The sequence below is a fragment of the Herpailurus yagouaroundi genome, unplaced genomic scaffold (assembly GCF_014898765.1).
Source record: "Herpailurus yagouaroundi ecotype Mexico unplaced genomic scaffold, PumYag 141, whole genome shotgun sequence".
Lineage (NCBI taxonomy): Eukaryota > Metazoa > Chordata > Mammalia > Carnivora > Felidae > Herpailurus > Herpailurus yagouaroundi.
In genome coordinates, this window is record NW_024412396.1 from 4,825,739 (window position 1) to 4,841,820 (window position 16,082).

A 16,082-nucleotide genomic window follows, 5' to 3' on the forward strand; every position below is an offset into this window, starting at 1 on the left:
GCTAAACCATAAATTGGCATAAACTCTTTGAAAGGCTATTATATCATTATATCAAGGGCCTTAAAAATACATCACACACACACACACACACACACGCACATGCACACACACACACACCTCTATCTCTATCCTTTGATCGAGAAAGATTTCTTCTAGACTTAATATAGCAGGTTAATTTCCTATCCAACACTAAGACTGTGGTCCAAAAGGCCTACCTACCCGAACTGTACTTCAGGGAATTGTTGAAAAAAGCTCAATAGCATTTGTCACCACCTCCCTCGTTATCTCATGATTCTCAGCCTCTTTTGGCCGGAGATTCATGATCCAAGTATGTCCCCTAGAAAACACAGGCCTTAAAAGTCACTGAATTTTTACCACTGGTATTGCTTAGGTCTCTAACCTAGACTATAATCCTTATTTGCCAACATTTTATCCACATTTTAAATGTTCTTTAATTTTATTTTTGAGAGAGAGAGAGAGAGAGAGAGAGAAAGTGTAGGAAGGGCAGAGAGAGAGGGAGACACAGAATCCAAAGCAGACTCCCAGCTCTGAGCTGTCAGCACAGAGCCTGACTCTGGGCTCAAACTCATGAACTGTGAGATCATGACCTGAGCCAAAGTCAGATGCTTAACCAACTGAGCTACCTGGGGGCCCCTATACCAACATTTTAACTATAGGAACACATTTATTATTACTCTTGGATGCAAAGAATTCTCACCATCTTCGTGTTCCCACATCTCACTGGAGTCCATAATCCCCAGGTATAAAAAAAAAAAATTCTTAAGGTCCAAGGTCTTAAAAATATAGCACCAAATTCTGATGGGCTTTATCAGGTCCTTCACCTTTTCCACAGGAAGCTTAGGGAACAAACAAGAAACAAAAATCCCAAGTTCAATTTAACAACAACAACAAAAAAAAGTAACCACCAAGAATTAACTTCATTGTGGACAATTAGCCTTTCTTGTTAATTTTTTTTTTTTTTTTTTTTGAGAGAGAGAAAGACCGAGAGAGCAAGCATGGGAGGAATAGTGGGAGATGGGACAAAGAGAATCCTAAGCAGGCTCCACACCTAGCACAGAACCCAATGCAGGGCTTGACCTCATAACCGTGAGATCATGACCTGAATTGAAATCAAGAGTTGGGTGCTTAACCATCTGAGCCACCCAGGCACCCCTCTAAATTGAGAAATCAAACATCTGGTAAATCTATAACCTAATTTTATCCTAGAAAGTAATGAGGAAATAAAACTGCTATTCAAATAAGCCTTGGCTGGAATGGGTACACTGAGTTCTGCCATGTGCCCCTTAGAAAGGTTCAGTTATAATCTAGCTTTTGATAAATGCCATCTTGTTGATTTCCATTAAAAGGCCTTGGATCCTGGAATAAATCTCTAAAGGAAAGATACTAAATAATTTCTCTTTCACACCTTGTTCTGATTATCCCCAAACTTGAAGCTTAGTGTAACCTGGAATAGTCAGATTTGGAAGAGAAAGGGCAAGTTCCGTGTCAGAGATTTCCAGGAGAATTGGAAACAGTGACTTTAGCGTTACATGTATCAGATTCACTTGAGAAAGCTCCAGGAACTCATTTGGAAAAGTGTCTACTGAGTGAATGATTTGGGGCCCAAAGGAGGGGGCTGCTGGAAGCTGAGGGTGGAGTTGGCAGGCTACGAGGCTCAAAACCCTAGGTATGTTCAGCCTGGCTTTCTAGACATGGACATAGAAACTAGGTCAAGGGAGAAGCCCCAGAGTAAGTGCCTGAATGGTCTTCCTGAGCACATGAGGAATTGGAGGCGGGAAACAATAAAAGGAGTGGGTTCTGAGCTGGGGACAGGCTCAAGCCTTGAGGAAAGTGGTTTTCGTATTGCTGTTTTGTTTCTAAGAAGTATGGGGAATGGAGATAAACAAGGAAACAGAGAATTGAAGAGCATATCCAAGAGCAAAAGACCTCTCAGAACCAAGAGAATCTAAACTAAACATCTAATTTAGAGAGGGAGAGCATTGCGGGGCGGGGGGGGGGGGGGGGATAGAGAGAAAGGGAGAGAGAGATCTTCTAGGTGCTTCTATAAGAAGCTAGGGCCCCTTTATAAATGCTTGTGGATTTGCCCCGAAGTCAGAAGGAATTGCTACAGTGCAGAGATAAGACACAGGACTTCAAGGAGAAAGCCCAGTCGGCAGCTTAGCCCTAGGTGACCATTAACGCTGTTAAGGTTCAAAAATGACTAAACACACTACTAGATTCTTTTCATTAAATCTCTCAGAGAAGAAAAACAAATCCTCAGAACATACTCAAAGTGAAATCCTTTTATTCATATAGAGTCTAAGAGACATATGGAATTTAATTTTAAGTGTTTGGAAAAAATATATATATACACATACACACACATTATATATACATACATACACACATATGTACATACACACATTATTCCTCTCCCCCTCCCCCTCTCCCCCCTGTATCCCTCCCTGTATCCTCTCTCTCTACACACACACACACACACACACACACACACACACATCTATATAAAAAGGCACAGCAATACTAGAACAGTTTTGATGATTAAGAAGAGAGGAGAATTGAAACTAAGAAAAGGTCTTCGCAAATGTAATTCTGGGTGGGAATACGCCAGTTGTCCATGTCTTTGCCACCAAAAACTTTCCATTTTTTAGCTGTTGGTTGAATATTTTATGACCTAGCCTTTTGCTCTAGTGCTTAAACTCAGCCTCCTACCCAGATTCTCCAGACCCTGCTGACTTGGTGAACTACCACTGCTCTGACAGTCACTGGGCAGATATATACATTGCCAGGAGAAGTGGTTAAAAAAGCAGGGAATGATTCATTAAGTCTGGAGTAGGGCCCAGATAATGCTGGGCCTGTTGATCTGAAGACCAAACTTTGAGTAGCAAGGAATTAGGCCACTTATGAGGTACAAGTCATAGCCTGCGGCATAAGACAGCATACAATATACATCAGTCCTCCTGCCCAATCATTAATCTGGTCTAGATCTTATTTTGATTGAGTTTTAAAAAGAAGTGTGTCCTCATTAGAGAAATGTGACTATGGGGAAAACCTGAAAAAGATATAGGTGCATTTGTAAGGAGCAGGACAGCCTTATTAGTTTTTCTTAATAAGAAAATTTCAGGACCAATGGAATTTCTGTGAACTTGATGATTAGAAACTCTGAAAAGGCTGTTCTAGTCAAGAAATTCTATTCCTTGTCTCACCTGGGGGGGGGGGAGCATTTTTCTTGCCTTCTAAGGCATAACATTACCACATTCCTGAAGTATCTGTGAGTCTCTTTGCATAAGAGAAAGATTTGTTAAGAGCCCTGAGCTGTGCACTTCAGCATCCTTCCTCCAGCCAGGACTGTCAAAATCCTTTGCAAACCTTAGCTGAATCATCCTCATTACAGCGCAGACAGTAGGCATCTGAGTATCTCACAGCATCGTCTTTGCAATATATTATGAAGGGGACTTCAAATTGAGGCACTGCATGCCATGACTGGGGGTCAAATAAGACTTTTTCAAAAGGGAACACTGAATTCAGTATCTAACACAGGAGTTAGAAAAGTAGCTTTCTGTTCAACTTGGCCAAATATTCTCTACTGGTTGATAGAGCAAGTGAAAATTCCTACACATTATTTTGCAAATGTGACTCCTAGCCTCAAGCCATCGAAATTTAAAAGGAACGAATGGCGGTGGGGAGGGCTAGGACTTGTATACCCCAGCTTGCTCCCCCAACAGATGTTTGTTTTCCTTACTCTGTATTCCTAGAGCTTAGTCCTAACTCCTGAGGTAACCCTGAAAGGCACTTAAGAGTTTAGCTTTTTGAATAGGATCTCCAATTCCATGCAAATATTTATTTGCTTGAATGTATTATACACTTGAATTTGGCCAATATTCCCTGCAGGAAACAAAGAAAGGCTTCCTCTTATTTAAGTACTAAAAGGGCACCATGTTGAACTATGCCGAGAACAAGCGGCTTGCGTGTTACCTCAACATGTTTTGTCATCTCTGCTAACCTTGTGTGTGTTTTCTGTCAATAGAATATACATTTTAAGAGGTGAGAAAACCGTGTCTGTAATTGCACTTTGAATCTGGAATGAATTCAAATGTATTAATAAATGACATTGACAATCATCAACATTAAGGGCATTCAAAGTAGCTGATCTCTGGTTCATGAATAATGAGTTATCTTGGTTTTAATAATTTACCTTTTAAAAATCTTTTCCCTCTATTTTTTTATCTGTGAAGTGGCAAGAACTTTCTACCTCACCTTAGATGATTACTAGCTATATTCCTAGAGGGCAGATATAAGTTAATGAGCAACCAGGGAGGGGACAGAAAGCAAGAACAAAAACAGCATATTTCCTTCAGGACTATTAATGTCCCTTTGTGGAGGATGCCAACAGCTAATGTCTGGCAAGAGCAGTGGAGGAAGAAATTGCTGCAGGTTCAGGTGGGAGAGTGAGTCACCTTGAGGCTGGCACCGCTGATGAGGTTTGGAGAATAATCTTTCCATTACGAGTGGGTCCTCCTTGGAGAATGGGGATATTATTAATGTCCAGTACTTGAAGTATGTGATTTACTTCCTTTGTACTGCACAGGAACAAAGCATTAAGGCCCCACACAACACAGATCCTCAGAGGGTTTCTGCAAATGCATCTATTCTCAAAGATATTACGAGAATTTAGAGTTTGGGGCATTTCTTTTGGTGTGTGGGCATACAGCACAGCACGCCGATGGAAGTTATTTGAATGGATAAATGGGGAGGGAGTTAGGTCCAGGGAGACAGATTGATGGGTCATCGCGCAGGAGTTTTAGTAGAAAAATGTCATCACATCCTCACTTGCCTGCACTGTGCCACTTTGCAAAGTTCCTGTTTATGCGAAAATTGTTCAAATTTAGCTATCAAAATAGTCCTTTCTAGTGTACTCCTATGAAGCCACAGAAGGTAGCTGGTCGATTTTATTACTAAAAGCGCAATTTTTACAGGGCTGGATTTGCAATCGTGGGCCCAACTTAAATGTCAAGTCATTGTAATGAGGTATTAGCTGGCTTTGGCTTAAATTTGTATATTTTATTCTTGCTCACTTTTAAATACCTTTTCTTAATCCCTTATTTTTGGCTCATTTGATATGATTATCATTCCAATTTCTTGCCTCCTGAATAATAGATTCTAAATCATTCTCATTTTGGTCTTTGATTCCTTATTAAAAATCCTAAAGCCTAACAGCTAATGATGCTATTGATGCATGTCAAGGCTGCATTTAATCAAGGATTTTTGTTTCATTATTGCACATTATCCCTCTTCCCCCAATGATAATTTTTGTTTTTCCATTGCATTTCCTTTTGTTATTTAAGAAGTCAGGAATAGACATTTCGAGATAGATGGTCCCCAAATAACCATATACCTAATAGGTGTTTTCACTTCTTTTTTTTTTTTTTTAATGTTTATTTATTTTTGAGGGGGGGAGTTGGGGAAGGGCCAGAAAGAGAAGGAGACACAGAATCCGAAGCAGGCTCCAGGCTAGGAGCTCCAGCCCAGAGCCTGACACGAGGTTTGAACCCACAAGCCATGAGATCATGATCTGAGCTCAAGTCGGACGCTCAACCGACTGAGCCACCCAGGCGCGCCAAGTGTTTTCACTTCTAATCGATGTGATTTCACATTTGACACTTTGTGTACTTGCACATAGAGCTTTTTTTGGGTACCTCGATTTCAGTCTGTTGAGATTTTGCTTAAAAAAAACAACAACAAAAAAACCAAAAAGACCCCTCATGGGTAGGAGGCAAGTCATTTCAGACAGAGGCTAGCCAATGTTTTTGGAGACAAAATGATTTTGTGAATTTACTGAACATATTTGCGCAGAAAGCTACCATTTAAAAGATGCCAAATTCCCCAATGTCCGATCACTGCCATTTAGCTTCTCATTAGTCACATGGGTTTAAAATTGGTCTTACCAGGGGCGCCTGGGTGGCACAGTCGGTTAAGCGTCCGACTTCAGCCAGGTCACGATCTCGCGGTCCGTGAGTTCGAGCCCCGCGTCGGGCTCTGGGCTGATGGCTCAGAGCCTGGAGCCTGTTTCCGATTCTGTGTCTCCCTCTCTCTCTGCCCCTCCCCCGTTCATGCTCTGTCTCTCTCTGTCCCAAAAATAAATAAACGTTGAAAAACAATTAAAATTGGTCTTACTGTACCACCGACTGTAGTTTGACAGTAAGGTTTTATGAGCAAAACCTGCAACTTGTTTGGAATTTTGGCATTCTAAGTTTATTTCATAATGAGTCACTCCAGAAGAATGCCCTATGGAACATCAAGGTATCATTCAACATTAGTCTCTGTGAGATTAATGGCCTTTGTGTAGCTGACTAAAAATACCCTGGTCAGCGATGAGGAAGTACGGAACTATGGGTGCTAAGACGACCAAATTTATTGATTAACTCTGAGTTCCCTTCTTCTGTTCCCAGATTAAAAATGCACCACTGTATGCTAGGGTCACCAGAAGGAGCATGTCATAGTGTGAATAAGGGAAGAAAATTCTACTACTGGGGAAAAGAAAGGGCACTTTCTACTTTTTGTCAAACAGGCCTCACGGCACCTTAGGAAGCAAATTAAAAACTGACATTACTTTCCACTTGCAAATGGTAGATAGTAAGTAGGTCTCAAGTACGGAAAGGCAAGAGATCATTTTTAGCTGGCAGTACCTTTTCCCCTGGACCTTACAGACTCCTTTGTAGAAGAACAACAATTAAAATGGGGCAAAATAAATAGCTCCTCTTTGATGGAAATTCCTAGTCCAATGTAACTCTTCTCTAACGACTTCCTAATAAAACCATAGAAAATTAATGAGATTAGGCACATGCAAAAATAATTTTAAATTGAGGGGCTTTAAGAGCAAGACCTGGTGATAACCAAGTTGATGACACTATGCATCTAAAAAGCTTTTAAGGTTATTTATTTATTTATTTTGAGAGGTAGACCGAGAAAGCAGGAAAGGCAGAGAGAGAGAGAGAGAGAGAGAGAGACAGAGAGAGAGGGAGGGGGGGAGGGAGGGAGAATCCCAAGCAGGCTCAGTGCTGTCAGTGCAGAGATCAAACTGATCAAACCCAGGGATGCAGGGATCAAACCCACAGTCATGAGATCATGACCTGAGCCAAAATCAAGAGTCGATGCTTAACCGACTGAGCCACCCAGGTGTCCCGATGATACATCTAAAGAGTATGTACAATATGTAAGTAGGCTGCTTCATACACAACTTAAATGGCTACAAGTGCCAATATGTATTTGATGTCTGCAGGCAAGAATAGCAGTGATTGATTTATGCCACTAGGGAGGAGTACTATGCAGGGTGGTTATTTGATTTTATTTTTTGCTTAGTAAAATATTAAAATATTTTATCTCCCTGAACTCCAATTTAATCTACTGATTATTAAAGACTTTCCATGGTCTTAAGTTCTGGGATAATACCAGTATTATCCCTGGTGAAGAGTAAAGAAACCAAAAAGCAAAAAGAAAAAAAAAAAAGTGAAAAACAAAAAGCAACTTCTGATTTAAAATAACTATTATAGGGGAGCCTGGGTGGCTCAGTCAGTTAAGCCTCTGACTTGGGCTTAGGTCATGATCTTGCAGTTTGTGGGTTCGAGCCCCATGTCGGGCTCTTTGCAGACAGCTCAGAGCCTGGAGCCTGCTTCAGATTCTGTGTCTCCCTCTCTCTATGACCCTCCCCTGCTCATACTCTGTCTCTCTCTCTGAAAAGTAAGCAAACATAAAATTTAAAAAAAATGTAAATAAATATTATAAGCATGTATGGGTGGCTCAGTCCGTTACATGTCCAACTTTGGCTCAGGTCATGATTTCACGGTTTGTGGGTTCAAGCCCTGCATCTGGCTCTGTGCTGACAGCTCAGAGCCTGAAGCCTACTTCAGATTCTGTGTCTCCCTCTCTCTCTGTGTGCCTCCCCCAGCACGTGTGTGCTTTCTCTCTCAAAAAAAATATAGATACACATTTAAAAAATTTTAGTTTAAACCTCAACCTCTTAGAGTACAGTTTTCCTTTTCTCACTGAACAATGTACTGGGCATTTTGCTACTTGTTGGAGATACAACTTTAAGGAACAACAAACATGGTGGGTGTTTGGAATTTTCCGGGGGGGGGGGGCGGGGAGGGAGATAATGCTTTTTCTATGCTGTCTCTGTCAGCATTCGGTCAGGCAGTTCTTCGTTTCTACTTTCAAAATGTACCAGAATCTGATTGCATCTTAACCTCTCCCCTGCTACCATGTCTGACCCACTCGCCTCTCGAATGTGGGTTTCAGCTAGTTTCCTAACAGGTTTTTCAGTCTTGTTACCCTCACACATCGCCTATTCTCAGAGAAGCAAGAGTGGTGCTTTTAGAATGCCAAGTCAGACACCCTATTTGTGCTCGATTTCTTGTAATGGCTTCAATCTCACTGAGAGCAAAAACTTGAGTCCTTGCACTGATCCAAAAGGCCCCGGGCCCCAATTTTCTAACATCATCTCCTTATTTTCTTTCCTTGCTCTTTCTACTCCTGCCACATTGGTTTCCCTGCTTGCCCACAGACCACATACACTCCAGTCTCAGAACATTTGCAACTGTTCTAAGGAGAACAATCTTCACTCAGAAACCTGCTCAAATGTCACTTCCTCAATGAGACCTTCCGTGACCAAACTAACTTAAAATTACTATCTGTTCTATAAGCACTTCAGATTCTCCTTACTCAGTTCTATTTTTTCTATTTTAGAAAATCACTTTGGGGCTCCTGGGTGGCTCAGTTGGTTGAGGGTCTGACTTCAGCTCAGGTCACGATCTAATGGTTCAGGAGAGTTTGAGTCCCATGTCAGGCTGAGAGCTCAGAGCCTGGAGCTTGCTTCAAATTCTGTGTCTCCCTCTCTTTCTGCCCCTTTCCTGCTTGTGCGTGCTCTTTCTCTCTCTCGCTCTCTCTCAAAAATGAACATTAAAAAAACATAAGAAAATCACTTTAACATACTGTGGCTTAAAATTATTTGCATTATTTATTTTCCCCTCTTGCTCTCTAGAAGCTAAACCCCTTAAAGGTGGAGATTTTGTTCAAGTATATTGTATAACATGCTTGGCACATAGCAGGTATTCAATAAATATTTTGTGTATATGAGGGAGCCACATAAAACTTGAATTAAAATTGTGATTATAGTTGACAGACATTGCTCCCTATCTAAGCGCTTCCTAACTTTAGAGAAAATTACCTTGTTTTATCCTTAAAACAACCCTATGAAATGGTATAGATACCATTATCATCTCTATTTTATTATTTTTTTAAATATTTGTTTTGAGACAGCTTGAGTGAGAGAAGGGCAGAGAAAGAGGGAGAAAGAGAGTCTCAAGTAGGCTCCATGCTGTCACTGCAAAGACTGACACGGGGCTTGAACTCATGAAACAGTGAGATCATGACCTAAGCTGTAATCAATAGTTGGGCACTTGACCAACTGAGTCACCCAGGTGCCCTACCATCTCTATTTTAAATGTGAAGCAAATAAGACAGAATTTTATTTTGCCCAAGTCATATACTAGTAACTGGCGGAATTTGGTTTCAAAGGCAGGTAGCTGAGCTTCCAACAAGGCCCTAGACTTCATTGTGACTTGTTGCTGCCTTCCAACGGTCAGGGTGCTAGCAGTGGGAAAACACACATACAGAAGGAAACTGTATCTAGTGATCCAGTTTGGGGACCGAGGGGAGGCTTTCCCATGGCATGACTTTGAATGGAGATAAAGACGTGTAGCACTTAGCTGGCTGGGAAGAAGTAGCCATCTTCCAAAGTCAGCTCCACTTTTGAGAGCTGAGATAATGGGAACTTTTCAAGCTGAGGATTAGTTTGCAATGAATTCCACAAGTGCCACAAGGTGAGTCAGCTTCTTATTGCTCATGCTTCCTCCTTCCCACACAGTGGTGGGGCCAGAGAGGACGTGGTTTCAGAGTGGGTTAGTTACCGATTGGCCTGTGGGGAGAATTTCTCACACTGGCCGCATAGATGAAATATAACATCATTCAGCCTTTCACATTATAGGACACCAATTTGAGAAAGTAAAATTGAGGGAAATCAAATGCATTCTGTTAAGGGAACTGGGGAGGGTGCCGTTAATGGTGTTGTTCAGGACCGCTTGTGACTGAGTGGGTTTCACTAGCAGGACTAGGGCAGGAAGAAGAGACTAATTGGTTCCCAGAGGTGGCTTGTGCCTTTGAGAAAGCCTCACTGCAACTGCTCTGAGAATTAACAGCATGAGGCAGCGAATAGACCACTCATTTATACTTCTGTGCTTAACTACAAGTGGAGAAAGTAACTGGAGCATGCACACTCCAAGAATCTCACATGGGCATGGCATCTGGCTTCCCAGTACCCCCTCCGCTTTCTACTTCTCTCCGTTTTCATGGAGTCCTCATAACCATTCACTTGATCTAAATGTTCTCCTTCAGGCACAAGAAGGGAGACAGTGGTTTCCAAGAACTGTATTACAGCCCATACTCCAAAACATCCCACTGGCAGGTTACTTCAAATACATGATTTATTTAATACCAATAGGACTGTGAACCACCGGCAAGGAAGCTTACTCTTTGTCTCATACAGGGTGGTCGACAAGGATGCCAGAAGTGCACTTCATCAACAAGATTCAACCTCAAATGTAGGGACTCCAATTTATGGGCATCAATTTCAGCTGATGTCTTTTTATGACGTTATTGGTGGGAGCACTTAGGTAATTCCTAGCTTTTTAAAGTAAGTTACATCATCTTTAAAATACATTATATGCACTAACTGGTATTAGAGATTTAGATTTTACAAACTGGTTGTCATCATCAGGCTGCTGAGATAAGAAGTTAAACCCCATTTGCCTTCCAAACTAATCCTAATAAATCCTCTAGCAAAACAAGCCTAGTTACTACCTCCTAAAATAGGACTTGCACTCTTTCGACTCATGCCAGTTTCTTACCTATCAAGTCCCTTTTCTCATCTCTCTCAAAATCCCATCTCTTAAGACTTTATCTGAACAACTCAATAGGAAATGAGTGTCCTATAGAAAAACTTTGCCTATTTTTTATGCTAATTGTGACACTTATCCCTTTGTTTATTCACTCAAGAAATATTTTTATGCCTTTTTCCTCAACTTTTATTTATTTTGAGGGGTGGAGGCAGGGACAGAGGGAGAGAATCCCAAGCAGGCTCTGCACCATCAGTGTGGAGCCTAGTGTGGGGCTTGAACCTATGAACTGTGAGATCATGACCTGAGCTAAAACCAAGAGCTGGATGTTCAACCCACTTAGCCACCCAGGCACCCCTATGCTACTTTTTCAATACTGTGATCGATTGGGGGACATAACAGTGAAGGGAATACAGTCTTGAACTTATGAAATGTATAACCAAATAATCCAATGTGTATAAAGAGAAATTGTAGTAATTGTGCTGGAAAATTATAGGGTGCCCTAAGAATAATGTTAAAGAAAATAATTTAGAGGGGAAGGTCAGAGAAGACTCTGCTGAGGAAGCAACATTTTAGTGGAGATCTGGTGAGTGAATGAAAGTCATTCAGGCCAGGAGGAGAGGGAACAATTTAAAACAGAAGGAATTACATTTGGACAGTCTGAGGTAGAAAAAGGTCTCAGTGCCTTCCAGGAACTGAAAAAAAGTCAATGTGTCTTATATTTATATATGCACCTTTCTTATTGGTAAGGGATGGAAAATAACTTTTATTTCTTTGTGTGCCATAATGATTAGCATACTGTTTAATACACAGTATATACTCAAAAATGTGCTCGAGGACTTTGGCTTCCAGTAATTTGAAGGAACTTGTTTTGAAGTGCTCCTCCTACATAAATAATTACACAAACTTGACAAAAATGTGAGACAATGACTTTCAGGCATTGGACACAAAGAGCAGTCCTATCATCCTTAAGAAAGGGGGAAACCCATAAGGTAGGCTTCTTATCCCCAGATGACTTGGACACTTTCCAGAACCTTGCAGTAGGAAGATGGGTCCAGGAGACAGGAATCTCATGGAGCTGAGGAGGCACAGAGTAGAGTTTGAAGCCACTGGGGCAACTGAAACTTGGGGTATGGAAAATTAATTAGCAGTATAGGGAAGTCACCCCAGAAGTCTGCATGAGGGTTTCCTTTGTTTCTTGGCTGAGGGCTAAAATGCTCAATGCTCAGGGCACTGCATCCACAAGACCTAGTGGAAAATGCCTTCTGGGAGGCCAAAAGTAGCATGGAGACACTAGAGGTTGCACAGGGCTAAAAATAGTCAGAATCTGGGCCACCTGCAGTGGAGTGACCTCACCGAGTAATGTAGGCACCTACATTATCGCAGAAAGGCTACACTTACAGGAAAGAAAATACCCAAGACCCAATAAAGACAGATCTGAAATGAACCCATCACACAAAACTAAGCCTACAAGTGTCAAGATAACCTACCAATTAACTGTTTGATCAAACAAACAAAGATCAAGACAATAAACATGAAACTCTACAAAGTAAACATATACAATAAAGTTATTAGATGGAGAAAATGCAGGAAATAATCAAGGAAAAAAACATCTAATGTCAATAGATGCTAAAAAGAATAGCAGATTTGGATTTTAAAGCAGTGATTATAAACATTCACAGATATAAAGGGAAAGATGGATAAATTTCAGGTAAGAAAAAACAAACTGTAACAATAAGCAAATTGAAATTCTACAACAAAAGCAAAAATACTTTTTGATGGGTTAACCAACAGATTAGATATAGAAGGTTAATAACATTATCCAAATTAAGCAAGGAAGAGAAAAATATTTAAAATATCAAGAAAGCCTCAATGACCCATGAGGCAATACTGAGTAGTCAACCATATAGAGTATCAGGGGAAAAAAGTATCAAGAAGGCATTAGAATAAAAAAATACTGGGACAAAACCTGAAGATTTCCTAAATTTTGTAAAAAACAAACAAACAAACAAACAAACCCAAAAACAGAAAGTGATACCATACAGATCTAAGAAATCAATAAATCCCAAGTAGAAGTCTAAAAAAAAAAAAAGTCAACACACCATGTTCTGTTAAAGAGAAATATTATATACAACTTTGTACCAATGAATTTGACAAATAACATGAAATGGACAAAATACTAGAAAAAAACTCTCAAATGGACAAAATAAAAATAGAAAATCTAAATAGGGTTCTACCTATCACAGAAACCTCACTTTAAGTAAGCATTTCGTCTGCAAAGACAACATCAGATCCAGATAACATCACTGGTGAATTCTATCAGATATTTAATGATGATAAGAATTCTGCATCAACTATTTTGGAAAAATAGAATATGTGGAAATATTTTCTATGCCTTTTCAAGAAGGCATCATACCTATAACACCAGCATAAATAAGAACAGGACATAAAAGTAAAATTATGGACCCGTATTTCTTATTAAACTACTTACAAAAATTGTTAACCAAATATTTAGCAAATAGAATCCAGAATTATGTAAAAATATAATATAATAATCAAGTGAAATTTATCCCAGGATTTAAGGTTGTGAAAATTTTTAAAAATCGTAACAGAATAAAGAAAAAAAAAGAATTACCTTAGTTGAAGCAAAAGCATTTGATGACACTTAACACATTCATGACAAATTCTCAAACTAAGCATAGAAAAACGCTTCATTTATAAATGACATCTGTTAAAAACCTCCAGTTAACATTATAGTTAAGATTGATACATATAATACTTTTTCCCCAATATAAAAGACAAGGTGAAGGTGTTCACTCTCACCACTTCTCTCGAACATTGTACTGAATTTTCTACCCAGTGCAATAAGGCAGAATAAAAGAAATGGTGTAAAGATTAGAACAGAAGAAATAAATTTGTCTTTATTCATAGAGGACATGATTTCACGATCGTGTATGTATAAAACCCTGTGAAACCTAAAAAAGGTACTGACTAATGAATGAGGAAGATCCTAGGATAAGAGGTCAGGATACAATAAAATTGATTGAATTCAATATATTAACAACAAAAATTAGAAAACATTAGTAAGCCACATCATTCAATAGCACCAAAAAAGGGGGGGGGATAAATTTAATGAGATACATATTTAAGTCCTCTACACAGAGTACAGAAACTACATAGCTTTAAGATTTAAAGACAACCTAGAGTTAAAAAAGAAAATGCCATATTCATGAATTAGAAATTCAATGATTAAGGGGTGCCTGGGTGGCTCAGTCTGTTAGGCATCACTTCAGCTCAGGTCATGATCTCATGATTGGTGAGTTCGAACCCCACATCAGGCTCTGTCCTGACAGCTCAGAGCTTGGATCCTGCTTTGGATTCTGTGTCTCCCTCTCTCTCTCTGCCCCTGCCCTGCTCATCCTCTGCTTCTCTCTCTCTGTCCTCTCTCAAAAATAATCATGAAAAGATCAATAAAAAAATAAATTCAATGTATCTCCAAATCAATTGCAATTCAAAAAAAGATCATAGCATGGACATTGACAAGCTAATTCTAAAACATATAAAAACACACACCCACACAAGATCTAGAATAGACAAAACAATCCTCAAGAAAGGGGAGAAATTTGGACGCATTACACTAATTTTAGGTATCACTATTATGTGACACTAATTAAGACACTGTAGTATTAGAATAAGAATACAGATAAATGGAAACAAATAGAACACGCATAAATATCCACCTACCTACAAGGTTGTAGGATGTCAATGCAATTTAATGGGGAAAGGAAGTCTTTTCAACAAATAGTGTTGCAACAAGTAGATAAAGTAAGGAAAGAGGTAAACCTTGATCAGCGCCTCACATCACACACAAAAGTTAAAAGCTGAAACTGTAAACTCTTCTAGCATAAGAGATAGAAGAATAATTAATATCATGACCTTGGGCTAAGGAAATATTTTTTAGCCAGAACACAAGGAGCTGTAAATATGAAACTAAAGAGATAAGTTTGGCTTGATTAAATTTTAAAATGTCTGCTTATCAATAGATGTCAATGAAAAAGGAAAGACAAGACTCAGAGGGGAGGAATGTGTTCACAACACCTACATTTGACAAAGAATTTATATTCAGACTATATGAAACACTCTGGCAATTAATAAAAAGACAGACATCAAAATTAAAAATGAACAAAGGTCTTTAACAGACATTTCCCAGAGTATACAAATAGGTACATGAAAATGTGCCCAATATCATTAGTCATACAAATTAAAACTAAAAATGTGATTATACTTAACTTTCAATGAAACAGCTCAACAACAAAAGACAGACAACATTAATTGCTGGCAAGTTTGTGGAGCCACTAAATTCTTACGTACTGCTGATGGAATAAACGTAAATTGGTGCACATTAGAAAAGTCTAGTAACTCCTTTTAAAGTTAATTATATGGCTACCATATGACTTGGCATTCCCACTCACTGACACCGTATAAAACATGAGTATCAATATCAATATTGCTGCTCTCTATCACGAACTTAGTAGCTCAAACCAAAACGAAGTTTTTATATTACTGTTCTAGTATTCAGGAATTCAAAATGAGTCTCACCGGGCTAAAATCAGGGTGAGGACAGGTCTCCATTCCTTTCTGGAAGCTTCAGGAGAAAATTCGCTTTTGTACCTTTTCCAGCTTCTAGAGATGGCTTATATCCCTTGGCTTGTGACCCCCCGAGTCTTTCTGTCTTCGCATTGCTTGAACACTGACTCTCCGGCCTTCCTCTTCATATTTAAGGATGCCTGTGGTTACATTAGGTTCACCTGGAGAGCCAAGAAGTCTCCCTTCATTGAGGTCAGCCCCTTAGCAACATTAATTCCATCTGCTACCTGGATTCCCCCTTGCCAGAGACCTAACTCCTTCTCGGGTTCTGGGGATTGGAAGTGGCTATCTTTGAGAGGCTATAGTTCTACACAGATATTTATCCCAAAGACATGAAAACATACGTTCCTGATACGCTTGCATAAATTGTTTAGAACAGCTTTATTCGGAATAGTCCCAACCCAGAAATCACTCGACTGTTTATCATTAAGTGGGAAAAGGCTAATTAGAGTGAAAAACTACTCAAAA